The following is a 26,072-nucleotide window of genomic DNA, read 5'->3' as shown; positions in this document are numbered from 1 at the left end:
GACATGTTAGTGACTGAGGCCAACAACCGAGCCACCAGGCACCTGCATTATATTATTTGTTTGTTTAATACAATAAATTGAAAATATAAATGGGTTTTTTTCATGTTATAAAAAAAAAAATTATTATAATGTGCGGTTATTATATTATGAATTAAGTTCAAATTCATAATATTATTAAGTTACTTTTATTGTAAAACTCTTAATTTAAATACTATAATTAATTTTACACGATTAAAATGTGTAATGAATAATTTTAATACCATTTACTCTCATTTTCGATGTAGGTAACTAAAAATGCTTGCCTATAATAATAATTTTTTCCTGCTCTTAATATTCTAACGAGATAAGATTATCATGTCTGATACGTTAAATATCTATTTATTTTTTTGTGTACAGTCAGTATTGCAGTGATTAAGTAAAATGTATTATTCATAATTCATATAGCTTTGAAAATAATTTGTTATTGTCAAATTGTTAATAGTCAGATTTAAAAGGTTTTAAACTAATACTTTTTAAATAATCTTGAAATTTCTAAAAATGTTGTAACGCATGAAATGTAGTCATCAACAAAGCAAAATAATTAATACCATCGATATTCAAACTTTTAAAAATTTGTTTTAACTTTTTTTCACGATTTTTTATGCATAATGTGCATTATTATCAACTGTATTTTTATTTTATTTTTATAATATATTTTCAGTACGGACCATTGACTAATAATTAGACAATTGATATCTGTAGTCAGTAAATTATGATAAATTATTCATAAAGAACAAATAATAATAAAAAGATAATTGTAAAATTCACAATGTTATTGGATATTCTTATAATAAATTACAACCTAAGAGCACAAACTTAAAATCCTAATCATCAAACTATGATATTAAGGGATTACAACAATTAGAAATTCAATCAAAATATAAAAAGAAAAGTAATGTTTTAAAATTATATTCCTCTTATATGGTTGTTTACATTTCAAAATCACATCACCTATTTACTACAAGTATACACTATATTTATAACTATGTCAAATACACTGTGGCCTGGTAATAATTTTAAAATGGTTTGCAAACATTTTGTCACCAACAATTAAAAAACCGTTAAGACGCACCTGTGAAAAAGAGTTAAAGTTTTAAGTTTAAATATATCTTATTGCAAATTTTGAATCAAATTATTAATGTAAAATGTAAATTATGTGTGTAGTGTACATAAAGCGTTTTAATAGATACTTTTTTAACCCCTTATAAAATCAAAATTTTATGGTAAATTAAGCAACATTGTTAATGTATTTCGCAATATTCATAAGACTACTTAAGATTTACAAAAATAACTTCACTAAAGTGCCACCGGTGATCACTTTGGAACTCCACTGTTGAGCCATATAAAACTTTTGAAACACTTAGCCACTTTAGCTGACCCAAAAAGTATTTTTCGGCTACAAAAGTGCGTTATTGTAAAACTAACATATTGTTCTGAGTAGAGCAAAAAATAATATTACAGTGAAAAATAAGCATAACAGTGTTATTTACTTATTTAGTTTAAAATGTTAGTTGAATATTTATTTTATGTAACTAAGTTATTAAGGAATACAATATAGGTAACTACTCGTAGATGAGAAAAATACTGTTATACTTATACTAACCATTGTTTAAAGGTGACAATAGTTTTTAGTCCAATCGTGTGTTAATCATTGAGCCATTGAGGTAAAACAATTATTTGGTTATGTTACTATTTATACACATTGTAACTTTTCCGTTTCCGTGGCCAATTACGATATAGGAATTGAAATAAGATCGTTTTCTCGCTAAAAATTTAAATTTTAAATATTTTTAAAAATTGAATTTCTATTGGCAAACTATTGCATTTAAAAAAAACTCCGGCAACTTGTCTTTTAGTTAAAATTTAAATAATATTACTCTTCTTAGCGTTAACTCAGTTAAATATCTTGGTATTATTTTTAACGGTAAACACTTATTCACTCTTATTTGAATTAAAAATTAAGCGATTTCTATACGTAATTGGCTTTTAGTGTTCCACTCGCCTTGCCTATTTAATTTCCTTGTCAGGTATAGTTTGGAATATGCTAAGATTATCTGGAACTCTAATAGATACTAATTGTACCAGTTCAAAATTAATTTATTCATTTTAAATTTAACATTAAAATACCTCCTCATTCTACACAAATAACAATATAACAAAATTTTAAACTTTTTAAATTATCAATTATCAATTAGACCAAAGAAATAATTAGTTACTAACCTTTTTTGAAAAAATAAAATTAATTAATAACACAGACGGTCCTCGCCCATGAAGGTATTATTAGCTTTAAAGTTGATAATTTTCAAAGTGTTAGGGATTCCTGCTTATTCTATACTCTTTGTACATCCCGTTGATATATGTTATTTTCCTCAAACAAAAAACTTTATTATTTAATGCCTTAGTGGTGATTCCGTTATTAATTATTTTGGTTTCTTTATTCAATACTTTTTATTTTTTATTACTATTATTCTGCTTTTTTTGTTCATTTTTAGTTTTTTTAAGTTATTACGTAATTTCTTATTCATATACATTGTACATTTTTATTATGTAATTAGACTTACATCTGTAACCAAATATATAAATCTGTTAATACAATTTCAAACCTTTATTGTGCAATGATTTTGCAATTAATTTTCTACAATTTGCAACTTGATGGCTTCTATATGAAAAGTCTGTTTTTAAAAAGGGTAATCTCAGTTAGCCTCCAGATATTGTTTTTTAAAATTCTTGAGATTGTATTGTACTACTTAAGGAGTGTCCAGTGGCGAAACATATTTCTGCCGTTCCAACTAGAACCCCCTACATCCATCATTTACTGTTAACTAATAAGTGGATATTTTTTTGAAAATGTTGTAGCATAAACTTGATTTAACATTCAAAAGAGTGGTTTCTTAGTTATTAAAAAGTTTATTCCAGATACTAAGGATGATAGTCCTTAAACAGTAAAACAGTTTTACAAAAATATGAAATAGATGTAATATTGGATTTGGTATTTATTATACTTGCACCAAATTATAAATGTTGATGGATTAATATTAATTACTGAAATTCTCAAATCACAAAAGCGCCCATAGCCCGCATATCTTCTAAGCCCATTATCATGCAACTATTATATTTAGTACACAAAGTTGAATAACTCAGAACTACTCATTCGAATTTTGATTCTGATACATAAACATTGTCAAAAAAAATGATCTGCTTAATAATTTACAGTAGAAACTTGAGTTCTCATTTAACAAACTGAAGTTAGTTTCTCTTAGGGACACTCCTTTAGTAGTACAAAAAAACTCAAGAAATTAAAAATATGATATTTAAGTAGGAATATTTAAAAATTCTAAAAATGAGGGGTTGAGGGATGCTAGGTGAATCATCCTGTATATGATATAAACTATAAATATCTTTAATATATATGCAAACTAATGTTTGTGTTATCAATATGTTATGTTTCAGCAGTAAACACTTATTCAGAAATTTATTTCCACTGGATAATACATTGGCTGCGAACACGCATTTGTAAGTATATTTATTTTTTAGCATAATAAAAAAACTTACATTTATTTTAAACATAATATATAAATATGCATAATACATAATAATATATTGTACCAAAGTTCACGTTGTTTGGTATAATAGTTTTATCTTGGTGTGTAAATAATTGTTATTTGATTTCATATGAGCAGTATTAACATTTCCACATGAAACATATAGAAAATCTATACGTTTTTCAATCGGTGATTCAATAGTATTTCCAATATCTAAACAAAATGATCATACGCAAATTATATGTCCGATCTTTATGTATTATATGATGCTACTTGAAACCGAAAACATTTTTTCCGATTTCGATTTCAGTTTCAGATATCGGTATCCATTATTTCCGATTTTGATATTGATTTCGGGTTTTAACGGTTTTAGCCGGCATTCAAAGCCTGATTTTATTCAAATAAATTATCAGAAGAAATAAACAAGTAGTATATTCAATATAAACTATGCTTTTGCCCAGAAGCCAGAATCTAAAATAATTCCACAACTTAATGGAAATAAAGTAAATGTGATAAAACTAAAATCAATTGAAAGGTATAATGTTAGCGTGAGAGCCGATAAAGATGATTAAACGTTTTAGGCTTTATTACCAATTGACCGGTGAAGATGAATGAGAGCAATAATACACTATCGATGAAAGGTTTAAGAAAACTCGAAAAAAATACATCAAGTTCCCGAAAAAGCTGAACAAATATTGTTTTATAGATAATACCGTTTTATTCAATAATTTGAACGAGTTTAATGAAATGTACCTAGGTTATTATTTCAGTTGTAAAGAATGATTATGGCTATTTTTCAAGTTATAAAACGAGCATGTCATCACAAAAATAACCGACAGGGTAGAAGTTTTATATTTTTCCACGAATTGAAATATTCAAAATTTATTGAGTATTTTATACACTATTTGACATTTGTACGTACACCGTACCTACTATACGTTATTCATATGCACATACGTCTTACATACACATTCGATCCTTTCTACAGACCTTCTTACGAAAATAAAATTGTAACCAGTGGGCAGGTAATGGGGATTACTTCGGGAAAAAACGCATCATATATATACCATAAATTATAATTATATTATATAGCGTTTCCCGTGAAAGAGCAATGGACGATAAACAATATGACGTATGACGACAATTAAACTACATGACTGCAGTGAATTCAGAATTCTACAGTATTCTAGTATTTATATGTAGGTGCGTTTCGCCTGGTGGTTTTTGTATTATTATCGTTCGTTTGTGGAATTTTGATGTTTTTCAAGACTCTATAGTCAAATGTTGCGGAAAGGCACTTATTTATACGTTCTTACTAGTTAAAATTATGAGAACTCCTGTAGTAATATTAAATAAAAACTTGTGTTTATTTTCCTCACATTTCGGCCACAAATTTTCAACGGAACAAAACATTTGAAATAAAATATGCCATAAACATTAAATAATGCTATACGCAGGATTTCCATTGCATGACGAACGTGCTCTTCGTATTTACTGAGTTTGTGAGATAATAATATTGCACTTTAAGTGTCTCTGTTTTTAATATGAAATACTTTTAAGAATTTATGCAATATAATACGTGCAAATAATGATTACATTTCGTTTTTAATTTAAGTTTGATAAAAATTATTTGTTAATGCTTATTGTGATATATAATTTATAATTATCATAACTAAATATCACAACGTATAATAGTACATAAAGAAAGGATTTATTTTAGATTAAATACAATTTACTATCAGATACTTATGATATGTACATTTTAAAAACAGTATCTAACCAAGGGAGCACATCAGTATAATTTTTGTTTTCATTTTATACAGGATTTTAATAATCTCTCGTCGTTTTCACTCATTGTAATTACATAAATTAGAGTAATGTCATAACAATAATTATCATAAAATAAAAAATAAAAACATTGTCTGTGTTTGATCAGAAGCTACTCTAATATTTTTATTTTCAAGAAAGTGATTAACAATAATTATAAGTAACTTAAAATCAAAATATAAGAAAACGCTTCTAACAAAACACGGATGGTATTTACTTTATAATTGTACCTTAATTTCAATAATATAATCACAATAAGTGAAATTCGGAAGGGGGTTTTTAGTTTTTACTGTATTCCTCTCGTGTGCAACAGTGCGAAAATGTTTACTCTCAAATAAAAGCACACGTTTGTAATATCAGTAAAAATAAATAGATTGTTTTAATTATTATGCAGGGCATAATATTAAGATGAAATTAGCAATATTTTAAATAAGATGGTAAATCATATTTTCCACAACAGTGGTTTTAAATATAATTTTAAATTTTAAACAGTTAAACAGTTAAATACAATATTGGAATACAGTCTTTGCAGTAGAATTTTTAAATTTTCGTGAATCAATAACAAATATTGGTATTTATCGTTCGTATTTAAAAAAAAAAATAGTTTACTCTCATTTAAAATCGAATGTACGATAATTAATTAATAAGTTTGGCCTAAGTAGTCAGTTTAACAGTTATTATATGTATAAATTAAAAAAGTTTATTCTATCATTACTCAAACTTTTATTTTATTGCCTTATTAAAATACATACTTAGCATTAGCGAGTAAACAAATAGTATTGAAAAAATATTTTATGTTAATAGCTGTTGAGTTAATTTAAAATTATTTAATTAAAAAAAATTAATAATAGTAATAAAGTGAAACACTAATACTGATAGCAACATTTCTTTAGGAATATTTCGACGATCGTTTCGCACAATGTAACGTATTACTTATAAGTTATATTACAAAAGATTACTACTTTGTTGAAAATTAATTAAAAACGTCTACAGTGGTTGTGTGTATTTTATGTGGTGTCGAATTAATAAAACTGTCCAGCTTGGTGAAATCGTCTGAACAATAAACGCACTGAGTCCTGATTTCCTGAAAAACACAATCCAGTAAACAATGCGATTTTAACTGGACCTACCTACATATATAGTATAAACACAGCATAATATATTTTGACGGAAATGACACATAATTTATAAGCAATGCATTTGATTCGTGTACATTTATGTTGTGCTATGAGTAATAAGTAATAAATAATAGTACACGCCCCTAGAGTAAATAACGTAACCTGTGCCGGCGCTTTCGAGTGACCGAGACGTTATTATTATTTTATAATAATATTGTGTATTGTTGTACGCTAATTCCCAAACGTCACATTGTACATTTATCATTTCTGTGTGCGACAGTGGAACTTCGTTAATGTAATATATATATATATATTGACAGACCACTCGCACAAAGCATGATCAATGAAATAAGAACCATATGACGACGACTATTTAGTATTCATATTGTAGACACCTAACCTAACCGGGTTTAAAATAAAAAATCTATGAGCCGAATAAAAAATGCCATCTCTCAAATTATTTTTTCCACATACATGTAATGTGCCACAACATAGCACACTTAAATTTACTTTTGCTCACATTACTCCAAATAATATTTTACGGTGTTTTCACTTATTAATTACCGTCTATTGTTACATCTTTTTCAACAGTAAATTTTTCAACTTGAAGTAAATTACGTTTGATAACTGTTTTTTTTTTCATATTTAATTCAATCCCATTATTATTGTAAGTAAAATGTCTTAAATAAGAACTTCTAATAATATAATAATATATTCTTTATTATGTCCAAAATCTGAATGTGTGTGGATAAAATTACCTATTTTTCAGTATATAATTCAGTATATTGGAATAATATATAATTTATTAGTATTATATATTTATATGTATAGAAAATATTTATGGTTTAAAAATTTTAAAAATGAATGGTTGTGCTGGAAGTGCTCACATGAACTCAGCATTTCTATTGATTCTATTTATGTCATTCTAAAAAAAAATGGTATATTTTTGATACTTCGCTATGGTTTATACCTACTTCTAAAAAAATTGATCGAATTTTAATTGTTGAGATTTTTAAAATATATGATAAGAATAATTTATGGTTACATTGTTGGTCTTGATATTTAAATTTAAAATGTTATAAGAAAACAATAAGTTTTCAAAATTCATTCAATCAACAAATAGATTCTGCCTGAACTATTTAAAAAAATAATTTTATGTGTGAATGATATTTTTTAATCAAATGGGTGCATAATTTGTGGAAATTCAAAGTCTTCAGATCGAAGGATAATTGTCATGAAATAATCGAATTTAATTTTCTTGTAAACAGATTTTGCTATGTTTCGTTATATTCGAACTAGTGTTCAAAATTTAGTGGCAGTTTTTCATTGAGCCTACCGACTGCAGGGACACAGTATGTTGTTAAAATACGAATTCTTTAACTTTTGAAAATATTAACAAGGTAATAAACATTCTTTTAAAATTGAAAAACATATATCTTTCTGAAGTACATTTGAAGTATGTGTTAAAATACCATTCTATTTAGATACTACTCGAAATTTCCAGTTATTTTTCTACTGTTCTAGAAAACAGACACGCATCGTTGTAAAACCAATACAGCACTCCTCATATAATCCGAAACGCGTGCTGTGTGCCTGTGCATACTTAGCTATATTATTTAACTTATTTTTAATACCATTGTGTACGGATCGTTTTATCAATACTTAATGCTAATATAAATTCAAGAGGCAGCATTTGTCTTTTTGGCAAAATCCGCCCAAAGCTAGAATAAGTTATCAGATCTAAAACATTAAACGACTTTGAAGCTTTTTACCCTCTGGTGCACATTAATATTCGACCGTTTTGACTGTCTGTACTTATATAATCTTGCACAATAATTAATTCCTAAACTTCTTGTGATTGTTAAATTCGAGTTAAACAATTGTTCAACAAATCCGATTGTAAATCGTTTAACAGTATCTACTACCTACTCTACACTGATACATTTAAATAAATAAATAAATGTTGTTTAGTAAGTAACTATTTAAGTATTTAATAGAATATTATAATATGGTTGTAGGTACTTAGGACACTTATGTACTACCTACATATTTGGTTTATAAATATTTACAATAATATACAATAGTTCAACGTAGGTATTCTAATTTTCACTGTATCGTTACAAATATAAATTATTAATCAGATGAATTTCTTACTAAAAAAGGTCAAAAGTTAAACACCAAAATAATGTTCTGGATTTAAAATGTATTTTGATCTTCAATTTCCAGCACTTAAGAATTACCAAGATAAATATTATTGTAATATATTTAATATTTGTGTTTTTCTTCTTCATATTTCATCGGTTTTTTGTACAAAACGCGTCTCTGATAAATGTGTTCTTTTTACGTACAATTGCAATGCGACAGACTCAATACAATAATATTTTTTGTCAAAGTAATAACGACAACTATTACAACAATACGGGAAACATAATGTATGTGCCAGTTCATTATACGTTGAACGAACGTACCCTCTACGGGAGATTTACGACGTGTGGTTCTGTGATTCGTTAATGGATTTTCCATACCCTTATACTTATAATAAGGAACTTTAGTTCTTAGTTCACACGATGATTTTATAGGACGCAGTGATCATTATTCTTAAGAGGATTCCATTTGTCTTGTACTTTTAATTAACGCTTAAAACGCTTCACAGGTAGGTACCTAACTTTGTGAATTCCTTCGTTATGTCAGTCAAATAATATAAATATTATAAATTATTATAATCATTTAAGTGTTAGTATCAAAACATACGATCCCACAGCATATAAACTTAAGGTTGATAAGAAAACTTTTAAATTTCATTGATCACATGGGCTACTATCTACTAAACAAATCCAATTATAATTATTTTGATAAGAATTAAAACATTTATTGCTGAAACTATATTTCAGAGCCAAGGATTGTTTTAAAATTTAATTTCTGACAAAAAAAGTTCTGACTTGATGCATAGAGTTGCAGAGCTATCGTCCCGAATCGTTCAGCTCAGTGCATGGTAGTGGTGTGTCAAGATATTGTATTTTAAACTTTAAAGCAAAACATTAAATTGGCTACAGCTTGGCTTGGTAGCCATATTTAATGACTACACTGGACCTTTTGCAGTAACCAATAATGCTGCAGTATTCAATATAATATAAACGAACTGCTTACATATGCATTTGATTTTCAAACGCAATTCAAAACATAATTTATTATGATTCAAGGTAGGTACAAGCACATAGATCAAACCTAACCTTTAGGACTTAGGGGTTGCAAACATGTTTTGATTATCAACTTTGATTGTGGTTTATGGTAGAAAATTATATCTAATTAGTATTTCAAGAGGTAAAAATTAGAACTCCTAGTAGTTTTCAAAATAGCAAAAAAAAAAAAAACAAAGAAGGATTAATATTTGAGTACAGGGTTTTTTATAAGTAGTTGATGCTTAAACCTAAAATATGTAAAAATTAAATATTTTTTTTTATTAACATTAAATTTCGGAATAAATTAGATATTTAAACTAAGATTAACTATTTTATTTATATCGTTGAAATTTAAAAATATTATTCGTTGTTACTTGAAACTTAAAAAGTGTATTATCAAATTTTTTTTTCATTTTTCATATAAAATGACATTTTCAAATGCAATTTTTTTGTAAAAAACAATTCAACATCTGAATTAATGTATTACCTAGTATAATGTCTAAATAAAGTAAAAAAATATTTTTCATTAACAGCAATATCATCAAATTCACTTAGGGAATATAGGCGACAGACAGTCTTCCCTCAGAATCGTTTTTTGTATACTCACCTACAATGATTTTTTATTATTGAATTCGAATTTAACACATACATTAAGGGCTCACTTCTCAATGACGAGGTACACTCAACACCCACTCTACATCATAGCGGTTACCTACTTCTCACCTTTTTATTTTTCGGTTTGCTTGTTGATTGTATTTTTACGCCATTAACTATTGGTATAATACATCATATAAATTATGGATATTATAACCCATCCCAACCACTCCCTCGCACCTCGAGAGTCCATCGATATTTGCATGAAAATCGAATTTGTGCGTGGCGAAAGTTTGCGTTAAAGTATGAACCTGCCGATACTCTACAGTGTGAATTGATTTTATTGACTGTGATGGGATTTTGATTGATTCGGTAGCGCCGATGGCTAGACGTTATTTATATACGCACAAGTGTGTATGCAGTATATGCATGTATGGGTGGTGGATTTACGTATTTGTATGCAAAATGACAGTGTACCTACCTCATTAATAATAATAATAGTATAGTAATAATAATAATATTTCTCGGTAAAATGAAATCTCTGGAGTCTCGATTGGCAAAATGGTGTGCATTGTACTTTTCCCTTGTCGCGCTCAACACAACTGACCAAATCGAATTACCGATCACTTAGGTACCCATAGCCATTCACCTGCACCGGGACAACCGTGAAAAAATACCATGATTTATGAGACATTTGAATGCGGCAATCACTAATTAAATCAATTCACCGTCTTCTGGTACACACTTTTTATAGTAAACGTCCTATTACTGTGATTCTAAGAAACTTTCTTCTTCATAAATATTTGAAAATATTTACATTTAAATGTATGATTTGGTAACGCCATAATTCTGGCTGAACTGCTCTTATACTCGGCAAGCAAATTTAACGAAACTTTGTTAAATTGTGTAACTTAATCGGCCGCAACTCAAATATATTTAAAAATAAAGCATTTATATGTGTCTATTCACTCTTTTTCATGAAGTACGCATTTTTTTATCTCGTGGGAAGTAGACTTTAAATAAATTATGTTTATTTATATGTATATATCACTTATTGAAAAATATTAATTGGCTTTAGGCATATATTATTAACTTTAAATGAGTACCTACATCGAATCAATATGTTTAAGAATGAATGTAGTATTGATGTATCCATAACTATTGGTACTTACTTTAGTAAAGTTTATTTTCATATATATTTGTCTAGTAATGAAATATGAAACACTATATTAAGAACAAATGCTCAAGCGTTTATTTTTTGTCACAATTAATAGTCTCTTTAATTGAATATGAAAATGATGAACACAAACCTAAATAGTTTTTATGCATAGTGGATAATTTTTAAACTTTTGAGTTAAGTTTTTTGTTTTATGGCTCTCGTCTGATTTTATAAAACACAAGTTGGATTAAGTAACACAATTATGTTAAATTTATTATTTTAACTTCACTTAAAAATATTCATTTTGAATAGCAAATGTACCTTCAAAGATTATTTTTGTCATATAAAAAATAAAAATAAATAAAAACTAGTTTATTCGGAAAACTTAAATCTTTTATTTTTGATTATTTTTTTTTACTTTATAAAATAATGTAGAGCTAATAACTAAGAAACACAGATACGCTTTTATGGGAATATAAAGTATATTAAAGGTGATTCTATTAGCTTTCCCTCAAATAAATACTATTTCTTCGAAAATGCAATTGTTTTAAGTATGATTTAGTTACGTTATAGTTATGAAGTATTAGTGACTAATATTTCTATATGAATTCAGCATTAAATATTTAAATGCCGGGGAAGTTTCTCTGATGTACAGTAGGTGTTGAGTTTATCTCCTCATTGAGTAAGTCACTGTAATGGGTGTGTTAAGCGTAGTCCGAATGCCCAAGACTTGATTAAAATACAATTCAGTTGGCCTCACTTTTGCTAATAACTGAAATCAAAGTCAACAGTTAATGGCATCAGAATTGATAAAAATGACATAAATAACACGTTAAGGGTGTTGGTGCCGGTTTTTTCAAATTTTCAGGGATTCTTTCAAATTTGAAAATCATATTTTATATTTTATTTGTTGCATAAATTATAATACTTTTCCATTAATCTACTGCCAGATACCTATTCAGGAGATGGGGAGGAGGGGGTGTTGATAGTTGTATTATATCAACAAAATTTATTTCATAAGAAAAACTCTCATGCCTTTTTTAAATGACGAATTTTGATAATTTTTTTATTTAAAAGATGACGACTTTTTTCAAGTCAGGTCAAAGCCAGAATTTTTATTTTCCTAAACAGTGCTAAAAATTCGAATACATATTTTAACTTCTATAAATATAATTTTGAAAATATGACTATTCTACAGGGTGTAAATGTTTTTCCAGTAAGACATGTTTTTTTTTACTAAAAACACACCGGCTCTGACGTCCTCAATTAGAATTTAGTAATAAATCTTTGCATACCAAAAATGATAGTAAGTAGACCGTTTAAAAAAAAAAATTTGTTTGAAAAACTTATGAGAAATCCTGTACTCAATTTTCAATTCATAGGTACTTATTTAAATCAAAATTTGTATGAAACAAAATAATTTAAATATTTGTCGATTTTTTGATATCGGTAATAACAACTCATGATGGATATTGAATACATTTACAAGCTTTTTACTCACAAACATGAAACAACCTTATCAACATAAATCGAAAAAACCAAATAAATTCTAAAATTTTAAATATCAATAGGGATTTACCTAAAAAGCACAGAAATATTCAAACTATTAAAAAAATTAAATCATGTCTATTTGTGTTGATATAGATATTAAGTAAAAATTGAAAGTCTCAATAGCTATTCATTTTTTAATTATAAAAAACATCGATGTTTTAAAAACTGATTTGATTTTCGTGCTAAAAGTCTTGGTTTTTCTTCATTTTTTTTCCACCTATTATTTTGTATAGCATTACGAATTTGTGCTTTTAACCCTGAAAAACTAATAAGATCCAATTTCCTATCAGAAACCACCCACGTAGGTTGAAAACCAAAGCATTTTTACTGCTTCTAAAGGCGTGATATCAAAAACAGAAAAAAAAACACACACTTATTATTGCAAAATCAATACATACATCGCTTTGCGCATAATCTAAAACAGTGATTGTCTCTCAAAAACACAATATTTGACGTTTTTTCGTTACGTATGTTCGTGTGTTGACAATACTTCTAAATTTTCTAAATCTTTTTTGAAAAAAAAATCGTCTCAACAATAGAAATATGACGATGTAATAAGTGTTAAACGGTTTATTCAAATTGTCTATATGTATACAATTATGTGAATAAAAATAAAAATTCGAAACAAAAATGGATCCGTAGTGGATTACAGTGGTGTAAGTGTGTAACAACATAACTAATTTATTGTTGTATTGTTTACATTTATTGTTATGTATTATTCGAGCCGTAAATAATGTATATATGAGTATTATCGTTTGGAATATGAAAAACAGTTTAACGTTCTTATCAATTCATAATGTACACGAAATAAAAATAAAACCGAAAAGTTACCGAAGATTTGAAACTTCTTTTTAAAACAATTGAAAAACAGTATTTACTACCTCCACCATGATCCGGCATGATGTAAATCTAAAAAGTATAGGCACATGTTTGCATCTGTTAAAAGTTATGGATATTAACTATGGATACAAAAACAAAGATATGAACATATGGGTACCTAATGTAATTGAAACAGTTAGTATGGTTTGTCTCTATTTCATATGTAAACTATATTATTATTGTTTCATTGAACCTCTCTCTTTCTTACATCTGCCATATAAATTCACTGTTGTTTTACTATAATTTTTTTATGTTTAATACATTGTGTTTTATATTTTAAGAAATCATTAGTTACGAGCCTACCTAGTTAAGTAGGTACCTACATAAAAAATTAAAGCAGGTTAAGGTATACAATACATTATATATGTTACTACTTACTGTGAATGTCCGCAATTGGTGAGTACTGAGTGCTGACAATCACCTAGTGAATGTCGACATACAACTACTAAATTGGCGAATGTTGAAAAATTAAAATATTATAGACATGTACTAGTGGATGTTGACATTTACATTGGGATTTTGGTCAATGTTGACATACACAACACGGTTTTGGTAAATGGTGACAAAAGTTACGTCTTCGCACATAATATTATAATATAATACTATAGACAATAATATAAAATATAAATTATAAGTTTAGTTATAAATATTAACAATTGTATTATTAATTTAAATTATGATTATTTTGCTATACAAAAATTATTATTTCAAAAAAACGGCGAAATTTTGTCTACTTATTACAACATGACAGTTTGTCATGACATTTTGAACTGCATCGAATGCCAACATTTCTACAACCACACTTTTTTGCGGTGCACTTTGTTTTGCAATTACATCGTGTATACATTTGCCCACCGGTTGATGAATTTGATACAGAAGCTTGCTTGAAGCAACATTTGTTTATCCGTTAGTACATCAGGGATAGATATTGAATTTTCATTACATACTGAAAACTAGTTTCTGGTGTATAATTGATCTATAACATCAATTTTGGTAGCTAATTTTTTAGATACTATAAATTATTAAATTTATTATAAAATACTTCACGTATGTTTTCCATTTAAACAAAAAAATGTTTTGGTTATTTTACAAATCACTATGCTACGATAACACTATAATTACGTCGAATGGTACAAAATGTTAACGAGGCAGCATATAGCATGGCGGTTATCCAGGCGTAATAAGTCGCAGGGTAAAGTTTTTAAAACATTTTATCGAAATTATCAACTTGTACAATACATTGTATATTAGTTAATAGAAGGTACTAGAATAATATTAGATGAGGTCAGATTAAATAATATCGGCATTACCAACATTCACCAATATCGTTGTATAAATGTCGACATTCGCTAGAAAATGTTTACAAAGAGTACAAATTTAATCAATATGCCAACATTCACCAATGACTTTGGTGCATCACGACATTAGCCGGTGACTGTCAGCACTCACCAATTGCGGACATTCGAAGTAACATATACATTCACAGTATATTAGTATCTATGTTGTAACTTATATTGTGTTGAATTATTAATAAAATACTATGTATGTTGATGTTTAACTCGTGTAAATTAATTGTGCAGTAGTAAATTCACAAATTTACAATGCTTTTGAAATCTTGACTTTTTATCATTTAGAAAAACAAATAAGTTTGACATACTTTTGGTTTCCAAACTTCAACTTTTATTTAGAACTTGAAACTATTTGTCTAAAGGGGTTATTAATTTGTTTAACATTGATGTATCACGAGTATCTATATAATTTCAAACAAATCGTTTACCCGCTGTAATTACCAAAATTTAGGATTGATACAGGTACAATGAAGAAGAAATGTAGTTTAAAAATAACATTGCTATAAACAGCATTTATAAAATATTAACAATATATTGCTTATAATAATTTTGTATTCAAAGTTTAATATACATTTAAAACTTGAAATTGTACATTTTGTATCTAAATTTACATAATGATATTTTTGAAAGGTCTGATAAAATAGACTTAGTGTTTACATCAAAGCAGAAGAGTAGAGTATTACAGTAAAGCAATGATAATTTATAAATAATCGATTTCGAAAAACCATTCTCAACAAAATTGGTTCAAATAATTAAGCACGCTCAAATTATTTCTTAATATCTCCAATACGTTTTATCTGCAGTTTTTTCTTATTTCCAGGGAAACTACTGCGAAAGTAAAAAAGTTATTTTTCAAACTACAAACTAGATTCGATTTTCACTCGATTTACAATGATACATTTATACTTTGAACTTTTGAAACTCTTTTTCTGCCAAAAAAAAAAATTTAAAGAAAGAGATAAAATGCAAACACAAATAAAGATGAGGGAAAAAAATCATTACTGCTAATTTAATTTAGAAAATGACCAAACTAATATTAAATTTCTGAGTTCAATTCAAAACATAACAGTAATACAACTGACATAGCTATATTTAAAGTTTTCAAAGTGACACAGTTTGTTTAAGCGTTTTTTTTAACACTTCAATATTTTAAAACATCACTAATATTGACAGGTTTTGTTGCCATGAACATATTATTCTGTCCCTAAAAAGACCATAAGTTGTTTGAATCAGTAAAAAAAATAACACTTTTTTTAGTTTGTACACCAATTAAATTAAATACATTATATATACGTTTTGGTCATTAAAATCAAAATCTATAACCTACATTTTTTAATAAATACGTTTTTTTTGACTAAAATGTTGTCATTAGTATAGTGTTTCAAACACGATGAATTCTGAAGGAAAATTATTCCAAATATAACTTATTTCATGCAATAAAAAATTTCATTAATTTAACATTCCATGTTTTTATTTTCATTCGAAGTTCAAAAAAAAAAAATAGTTGTTTGTGATAAATACTTAAAAACCAAATCCATTAGTTCCATATAAGTACCTGCATAATTCTTGAAACTATAAAATTTGTCAGATTTGAATAAACAATTAATTACCTAATCATATTAAAGGAGGTTAAAATATACACTAGAAGTATACTAACATAGATTATGTGTATATATTTATTATTATATTTGAAGTTAACAATGCAAGTATTAAATTATGCTAATAATTTAAGCGCCTATAATACCTAAAACAAAGTTATGTTTTGTTTCAATATTGGTTTACAGAATGGTCAAAATAAGTGAGTGCTATGACAGTTAGTCAACCTTTTTTTTCTTTTTTTAAATTTGGAGTGGATCGTGAAATATGTTGGTTTTTTAGCACAAACATTTTACTTTATAATATAAGTAAACATAAGAAATTATTTTAGTTGATATTATAAATGTGAATTGTATCAAAAAGTAGGCATTTTCCTCTATCAAATGAAAAGAAAATACTGGGTTTTTGGTATTACAGTTAAAATATCTTATTATTAAAAGCAATTAACAAAACGTTAGGTATCATATTTTCACAAAAAAAGTGCATGTTAAGGTGAATATATAAATTGAAACTAAAAATAAATTTGAAAAAAATATTGTTATTTGAAGTTTTTGAACTTAAAGTAAAAGTCTAAATGCGACTTGGCGTCACAGAGATTTAATGATTTTATATAAATTATAAACATATATTGAAATTCAATCTCTGGATATGTGATCATAAAATATCTTATAAGTTGAATTACTTAATTTGCGTAGTATTTTTAAATCGCATAGATTCTTCAATATTCATATTTATGTAATAAAAAGTTTAAAAGTCAATATTTTAATGAGCACTCGAACAAAAATTGTGGAATACAAGTAGAAAACAATGAAAGTGACAAAGTTAAATTTAAAATGTAATTTGTTTACTTTTATAACCGACCGTTAGAATAATTAATTATATTTGAAGTTGTTGTTGTATTAATATTTTATACGAATTAGTTAATGAATACAAGCAAGTAGAGTTAAAATTTGCATTTTCGTGTCATTTATGGAATAGTCAAAGCGTTGTGCTGACTTAGATGCCAACACTATTCAGATGCATGGCACATTCGTCTTCACGGCTGAATTCCCATGTTGATACTTCCGTTGCCTTGTTAAGACTGAATAGATTCTTTTATCTCCATTGTCTTAAGTTCTATAACTGTCTAAGATATATTATAGTTACGTGCATTCGCTATCTTCTGCTGCTACTTTGCATTATGCCGCTGTTCGTAAATTTTTTATGTTTCTACCGATCACCTCTGTGGGATTAATTTAATAATTGCATTCATACTCTGTAGGGTTTTATAGGTCACTTATGTTTTATCTGAATTCATAAATTCTATTCAAATTAACGCAATAGCCCGGTCGATATTTGAATTTAGTTTTGACATATTTCTCAGCATACATCACCCTTGCTCAGACTTAATACACGTGCTTTATATGCTGTTTGGATGATACAACAAAGCCACAAATTATTCAATTATTGTGAATATAAATCGTTTCGTTTTACAACTTATAAAATAATTGTAGCTCGTAACTCCTATAAATCTTCAACAATCCAGGTACTTCGTAGTAAATTAATCACACTGTTATTTTTGCTTCGTAAATCTCATCAGAAAGTAATTTTACAAATTGCACAAAACAAACCAATTAGGGTAAATACAGAAACATCAACAATTTAAATCAAAAGTTATATCTAATCAGTCATTGTAAATGTTTTTTTTTTTTAATCATTTACTAGAGTGATTCAGCGATATTTTACATTATTATATAATATTAATATTGGTATATTCCTGTAAGCAACACAGTTTCGTCCAAAAACTATTGTCCAAATCTTATTGGATTCAACAAATGTTATACAGGTAATTTAGATCCAATATAAAATCCGTCCAATTTATTTTGTTCGAGTAATTTAGACTATTTCTATTCATTCCATCACGTTTATCCAAAGTATTAAATGAATATCCGATGATCAGAAGAAAATAATTAACTAGAGTGAGGTAGTTAGTATGCAACTGTTGATAAGCAAAAAATAAACGAAAACGTAAACTATGAACTAAGGTGTGCTCTGGAAAATAATGAGTAAAACTTATATTTTAATTTGATATGTTGCCGAATGTCAACAAATAGAAAAAAAACGAATAGGTACTAATTACCAAATCAAATCACGAAAATCACGCAATGACCTGCACGTGCCAATAAAAAAGTCATGCAATTTAAATACATATATATACAATTAAGATTCAGAACCAAGTCCTAATAACATATTATACTTTAGTGAACATGCGAAACTTTCTTACGGCGTTATCGAAAATCATTGTATTATTTTAATTATACGAATTATCGAAGTTCGACCTTATTTATTGTGGATATTCATACATTATTTCCCGCAATGTTAAGATATACAATATACTTTATAGTTTATATAGTTATTACACACTTTATGTGGTCATTATTCGTATGAACAATAGAGTCACACTAAGCTTTCGTCGAGCGATTTTAGCCAAAAATCCTTTTGCACATTGTGCGTGGTCGGTCTTTGTATACGCTGCTCTCGTCGTTATTGACGACCACGTTCAATTCTTCATACATGAACGTATATGGCCATTTTATTTTAACACAAACACTATGCTTATAGTACGGCATAAATTTCCCACGATGGTTGCACGGGCCATTTGACGGGTAATGTACTGCCGTCACGACTAAGTCCTAAAAATGCGCTGTGCGTTCGGCGTTCTTAAGGCAATTATTTTCCTTTGTTGGCCAACCGTCAAGCGGACGATTAGTGTGGAACACCCATTTTAATAAAAAAAATTACAATTTTTTTTTCTTTCAATTGCCATTCTTATCTCGAGAAAGTAATAAAATTACGTGACGTACAACAATGGTTTACTGGAAACAATCGAATAGGTTTGCGTAGTTTATTTTGAATACAAAGAGAAAAAATTGCAAAAATTATATTTTGCCCCGATATAAATACGAACAGTAAAAAAAGAGTAAGTATTTTACTTTTTGTGAAGTTATATATTATATTTTCTGAGGTTTTTATCATCCGTTCGCAGAGCTATTAAGCGATCTTATGGAGAAGATAGTTTTTTTTTTCATATACCTACACATTTATTGCTGGTATGAATTGTTTTTTATGTTCTATTATTTTATAAACTGATTGAAATAAGTCTTTGTAGTTCATTTCTTTTTTTTTTTTTGTAAAGCATTCGTAGAACATTTTTAACACCGTTTTAGATGACCGTTAAAACAACATTGTGTACATAAAAATAATCATTTTCGCAATATCTATAGTATTTCTAATTGTATTTATTATAATATTTCAGATATTATTCATACGGAAGAAATAAACTATTTAAATTTGTTTTTATATCATTCTATCTCAATTCATTTTTTCTCGAATATTTTATATTAATTTTATTTCTAGCTGATTTATTGAAAAAATGTATTTTAAAAATATCATTCTCCTGCATTTTTGACACTATTTAAATTATGTTACAATCAAACTCGATAAATCTACATCGTACATGAAATATAATCTATCTTTAAAAATATTTATCACCCCTCCCCCCCCCCCCTATGACCCCGCCTTCTTATATTTCTCCACTACTTTCATAAATAAACTCATTTTTATCAAATTATGACTAACAGTGGCCAAAATACATCACTGTTATTACTTTCTTAGAATTCTGAACGCACCCAGTACTCACTTCGACGCAAACGAGAATATAAAGAATTAAAACTATACTTAAAGTAATTGATATTGACACAGCTCTTCTGTGGCATCACTTCTAAAACATATTTCACAGCACACAATTACGCCAAGAAGATGATTTACAGATACCATGCTTCTACGTAGGGATTATCGGGAAGCCGAGACAAAAATCATTCCCAAAAATATGATTTTTTCTCACTCAGTCCACAGAGTTCTACCTGTTTCTACATAGTTAAAAAAGTAATTTTTAAAATGTTAAATTAACTAAAAATTATTTATTTTTAAATATTTAAATAAATATCTCATAAATAATTAATTTCTAATTGTGTATTCTTCGTGCATACTCCCATATTAATACAATCGTCTATGAGTAATGATATCCTTAATCTCAGTTTGATATACAAGACACGTGGCCCCACGTTTCAATTTTTTCTAAATAGATAGTAACAGTATACATTTTACTCCAAAAAAAAATGCAATGATCTGTTTATTTTACAGGAGGATATTCACGGCTCGTGAAATAGAAAAGAAGAAATTATGATATTATGTTGTCCCGCTGTTTATTTCCCTGTCAAGTGTAAAGAGTAAATTTAATTTATAAATTATTTAATTATTATATTTAATAATAAGTGCTTATAAATTGGTTATAATGTATAACAGAGCTTGAAATCGAAATCAAATTTTTTGGTTCAATTTCAATTTTGCTTATCGATACAAGTTTTTTAATTATTTCAATAAATTAAAAATAATATATCGAATTTATAATTTTTTAGTTTTTATATTGTAGCACAATATCGGTTTGATTGTTTTCTGATTTATACATTTTAAAGATTAGTTTTCTTTTGTTTAAAATATAACTTATATACGTTTTTAAGATTTTAATTTTGATTTCTACCCACCTTCGTCGGGCTATGTGTAGGGTTTTCATTCGGAAGTCCTATAAGCGTCATCTCATGAGTCGGTGAAACAGGCCTAAGAAAACGAAATATTAATATTAATACTTATATTCTTGGTAAAATATATTACAATAATTATAATATATTTACTGAGAATTAATTTGATATTTAAAAAAACTATTAAGAAATTACGTTATATTATTTTTCTTTATGGATGAATAAAATAGGTATTTATTTTTCCTGCTGAGAAGATAGGTAATTTAGGTTAACTAATAAATCAAGATCATTAAAGTTTGGTCTTAATTAAACCTTAAAAAACACAATTTTATGTTAATATATTTTAATTTTGATTCATATCATACATTTAAAAAATAAAAGTTTAAATTTGGGTTCCTCGTACCCAAGTACCCATTACCAAATAATTACTTGTTTAACTATTGGAACCCAAATTATAAAAGTATTTAATATAAATAATACAAAACTCTTTGGAATCATATGTTATGGAACGTGAGTACACTGTGCAATGCAATGTTATTAATATTTAGGTCCTTTATGGTAATTATCATATAAGTTTTATTCCTAAAACTATGATATTTTGTTCTAAGAGAAAAATCCATTCTCCCATCAAATACCTTTACCAGTACATGAATATTATATTGAAAGTAAGTGTTAAAGTAATTCATTCAAATTTTTAAAGTTATTCTATTTAACTGGTGCATTAAATATTCAATTTTAAAATTAAATAAGCTACCATTTATCTGAACTCCTAATTGTATAAGATTTTTAATAATTCATATTTTTAAAAAATCATGTTAAGAATCAGAAACTTTTTAAATCGTAAAAAGTCCTGCAGATAAATTACATTTTGATAACGCAGATATAATAATAGTACCTAAATAACATGTACCTACTAATAAAAGTTGAACAACATGGCCTTCCGGAACACTCAATTTTAAATAAATATCAAATATTTCTAATCTATGCTTATGTGATTGGGAACTAATTATTTGTGTAATATCAAATATCCAATAGATTATATGAACAAAACGTTAAAATATTTATGCGTATTTTAGATGTTCTACCATCTTATAGGACATACTCACTTTTTAATATAATTAATTTTCATTATTACGAGATACAGTGAAAGTTCTATAGAATGAATTTCAATTCAACGAAATATTTTTAAGAGCCATAACCAAATAAGAATAACATTTGTATTATTTTATAAAACAAATTTTTCTATAACACTATTTTATTTTGTTACCCTTCGAGACTTTGTAATATGGAACTATAGAAGATTCACTATACGTCAAAATTTTACATTCCAAGTTCTTAATTTATCACATATTCCTATTTTATCGTTTGAAATAGTTATATCAATATTATTCACAGTATCAGTTATTAAACTATCATGGGTCAAACTCAAAGATTCTTCAAAATTGTTTATAGTATCAGTATAATATTATGCTAATAAACTTAGGACATCAACACAAATCGTTAATGTTTTACTAGAAATTTAATTTAGTAAAGGGGAAGTTGTAGCTTCTGACATTGTATTTATACGGAAGTTGAGGGTTGTTTCAGAGAAGTTTCTAAATTGGCTATGTTATCTATCTATCTTGCTCCGCTTGTATAATTCTTCACAAGTGCTGATATTTTATTTGACGGAGCTTTTTTCTTTTTCTAGAAATAGGAAATAGGTGCTTCATAAAATGGCTTCCAAACAAAACTGAAAAATAGTTTACATATACTTTATTCTCGATCAAACTCGATTAGAAGCAACATCCAACTTTTAACATTGGATAATTATTATAAACCATAAAGTTCTAATAAATGTGTGGAGCTGTTTTATTTCTGTGTAATATATCTTCTTACACTTTATAAAAAAATATTTTCTATTTAAACGTAAGCTCTTCTTACATAGGTATAATTACTGTACATACGATGTAAAATAGTAAGTACCTATGGAAAAATACTTTATAAAAATATTAAAAAATATAAATTAATGTGAAAATGACACAACTATTAAAGGTTTAATGATATTTTGTGTCTTGCTGTGGCAGTATGAATGATCAAATCAAACAACCACTGTAATCATTTTGACTATTTATTTTTTATACATCTTGTTTGGAATAAATTAATATTACATTAACATTTTTCTTTTCTCATCCATGAAAAATTATGTATCACAACTGAATTACTAAATATTTGAACAAGAATTCTTTTTATTCTTTTATATGTTTGAAAAAATTTCAACCAATATATAAAACAATTCTCCCTAAAACGTGCAAACTAATTTTGATATGGAACACATTCAATAGTTTTGAATTATTATGACAATCTACTTGCTAGTCACCATTAATAACAAATAAAAATTTTGAAACATTCACTCGTAATTCATTGCTCAATTTGATTTTAAAATTAATATCGAAATTATGTACTACTGTTTTAATATTACTTATTTATCTTATTTAGTTTATTTATTTTCTAATTGATCAACTATAGACAAGAAATTATTATAATAAACTTGATGTATATATATTCGTACAACTATCATTAAAGACCCACCCTCAGATATAAAAATATAATTTAATTTAATATACCTATACATAAAGAAATATTTCGTATTATGAACAAAATCTTTTTTTTTTAATTATTCAACAACAAAAATTATGTTTTACATTTTTATTTTCACGTAAAAGCCATGCATTAAATTAATAATAATAATTTATTCATAAATTTACATATTTCATATGTATCAATTATATGAACAAATTAAACGCGAGTGTCATTATACTTTGACACTTAAAGTAGAGGAAATAATACATTACAGTTTATACAACGTAATATATATATATTATATATATATAGTATACGTCCTACATACAGAAATAACAATAACAATAATATATTTAACTAGATTTTATGTTCTATCTATATAAAAGCTATTTTATAGTAATAATTTGAACAGCGTTGAGAAAAAAATGAAAGTGCTTAGATGAATAATACTTCTCCAATATAAATTTATTGATCAAAGTTTTCTTACTTAATTTATAAGTTTGAAGTTCTTATTCATATTGGATTTTATAACAACTATTTGACAGATTTGTATAAACTTTTCTATACTTTTGCAATATTTACCATAGCATCTGCCATAATGAACGGTAAAAATCATTAAATTTATTATGGTGTTTAAAAGCAAAATATTCTAAGCCATTTTCAATATAATTGAAAGAAAGAAAAACACTGGTAACGAGAACATTTACGCAATATGTACCTACCAGTTTTCAACAATATTGATTTTCCTATTTTTATTTAAAAATTGTCTCCGTATATCAATATTAGCATTATCTATGATTTTGAGAATATCTATATAAATTTAATTAAAACGAAAAAGGCTATAAGGTCATGAGTTATAAATTATAATTTATAACTTATGTAAATTTTAACACACGCAACATATATAAAACGAATTCACGCCTAATCATTTGTTCAATGTTTTTTTAGTAATCTTAAAGTAAAATCACCCTTTTCAACAAGTACATCGAGTAGTTAATATGTTTGTGTTTAAAACATATCGATGTGTCTAAATATTGTTTTAAAACAATTTAATTTACAACGATTATTTATTTTTAAGTCAAAAATAAAGTCAAATAATAAAATATAAAACCGATATGTCAAAATCTCAATAATAATTATCTCCTATAATTTTTATAACAGGTTATTTTACCCTAAGATTACTCGAAACATAAATAGAATATGTACATTCAAAAAGGATTTTACATGAATGCTTTTTGTCTATTTTGTGTGTGGGCTAGAGATAAATAACAAACAGTGCTCTAAAATCCTTCTAACTTATAACCGTATAACCTCATAAGGATACAAGGGGAAAAAATAGATACTGTGCTGATAACCTAACCTCTAAATAGGTAGCTGTCAATAATGATATTACCATAATATATTTATTATAATAAGATATATGTTATGAATTCAGTACAATTTAGTTGAACATCCTCTAATATGGTTAGGTTAACCCTAATAAATCACTAATAATTAATAAATAATAGTAGTAAAACTGTAGAATATCCTAGCACAGCGGCATACCGTCTCCACACAAAAATCGTTTTTCGTTTACAATGATTTACTATGGAATTAAAATTCACTACATCCATAACAGCAATGTTTTATCAAATAACAAGGTAGGTACAGACACTAATAACTTACTAAGTATTTGTTTATTTGTTTATATTACGGTGGGCACATTGTTGTGGTAAATATTTTATGGGTGATTGTAAGATGTTTTACTATAAAATCTGTACGAGCATTAAAAGAAAAATTGATAATTCCTTATATACATATACTTATAGGTACCTAATTTAATTTCGTTAAGGACAATGTTGAACAATTAAAATGTATAGTTTTAAAAAATTGTGATTAAATAAAAAATAAAAAACACTGTACATTTTAATCATCAAAAAGTAATTTTGACTTAACATATTTTATAACTGTTATTTTACACATTGTATTATACTGCAATTTATTAATATATTATAATGTGAAAATGTACAAAGTTATGTTATAAAAAGCAGTATTATTTTTATTCGTGTTATTAATGGTTTTTTCACTTTGGTTGGTGCTGTCGGTAGCACTGACTAAAAA

At 26.6% G+C, this 26,072-nt stretch overlaps 1 protein-coding gene across 3 annotated transcripts in view; it reads left to right on the top strand.

Moving 5' to 3' along the window:
- The window catches only part of LOC111032460 (sex peptide receptor-like), a 95,174-nt gene that overhangs the window by 33,136 nt on the left and 35,966 nt on the right, over positions 1–26,072 (top strand). Inside the window, exon 2 of one of the 3 annotated variants that reach the window (XM_022312807.1) lies at positions 3,493–3,552. The exons of 1 other annotated variant lie outside the window; for it this stretch is intronic. The gene's annotated coding sequence lies outside the window, so the exon portion shown is untranslated. Of the gene's footprint in view, positions 1–3,489; positions 3,553–26,072 lie in introns of all 3 variants that reach the window. One more of the 3 variants, XM_022312806.1, reaches the window with a different exon arrangement.

Source organism: Myzus persicae, unplaced genomic scaffold (assembly GCF_001856785.1).
Source record: "Myzus persicae strain clone G006 unplaced genomic scaffold, MPER_G0061.0, whole genome shotgun sequence".
Classification (NCBI taxonomy): Eukaryota; Metazoa; Arthropoda; class Insecta; order Hemiptera; family Aphididae; genus Myzus; species Myzus persicae.
Note: the sequence above shows the minus strand (reverse complement) of the source record. Positions and strands in the feature narration are given on the sequence as shown.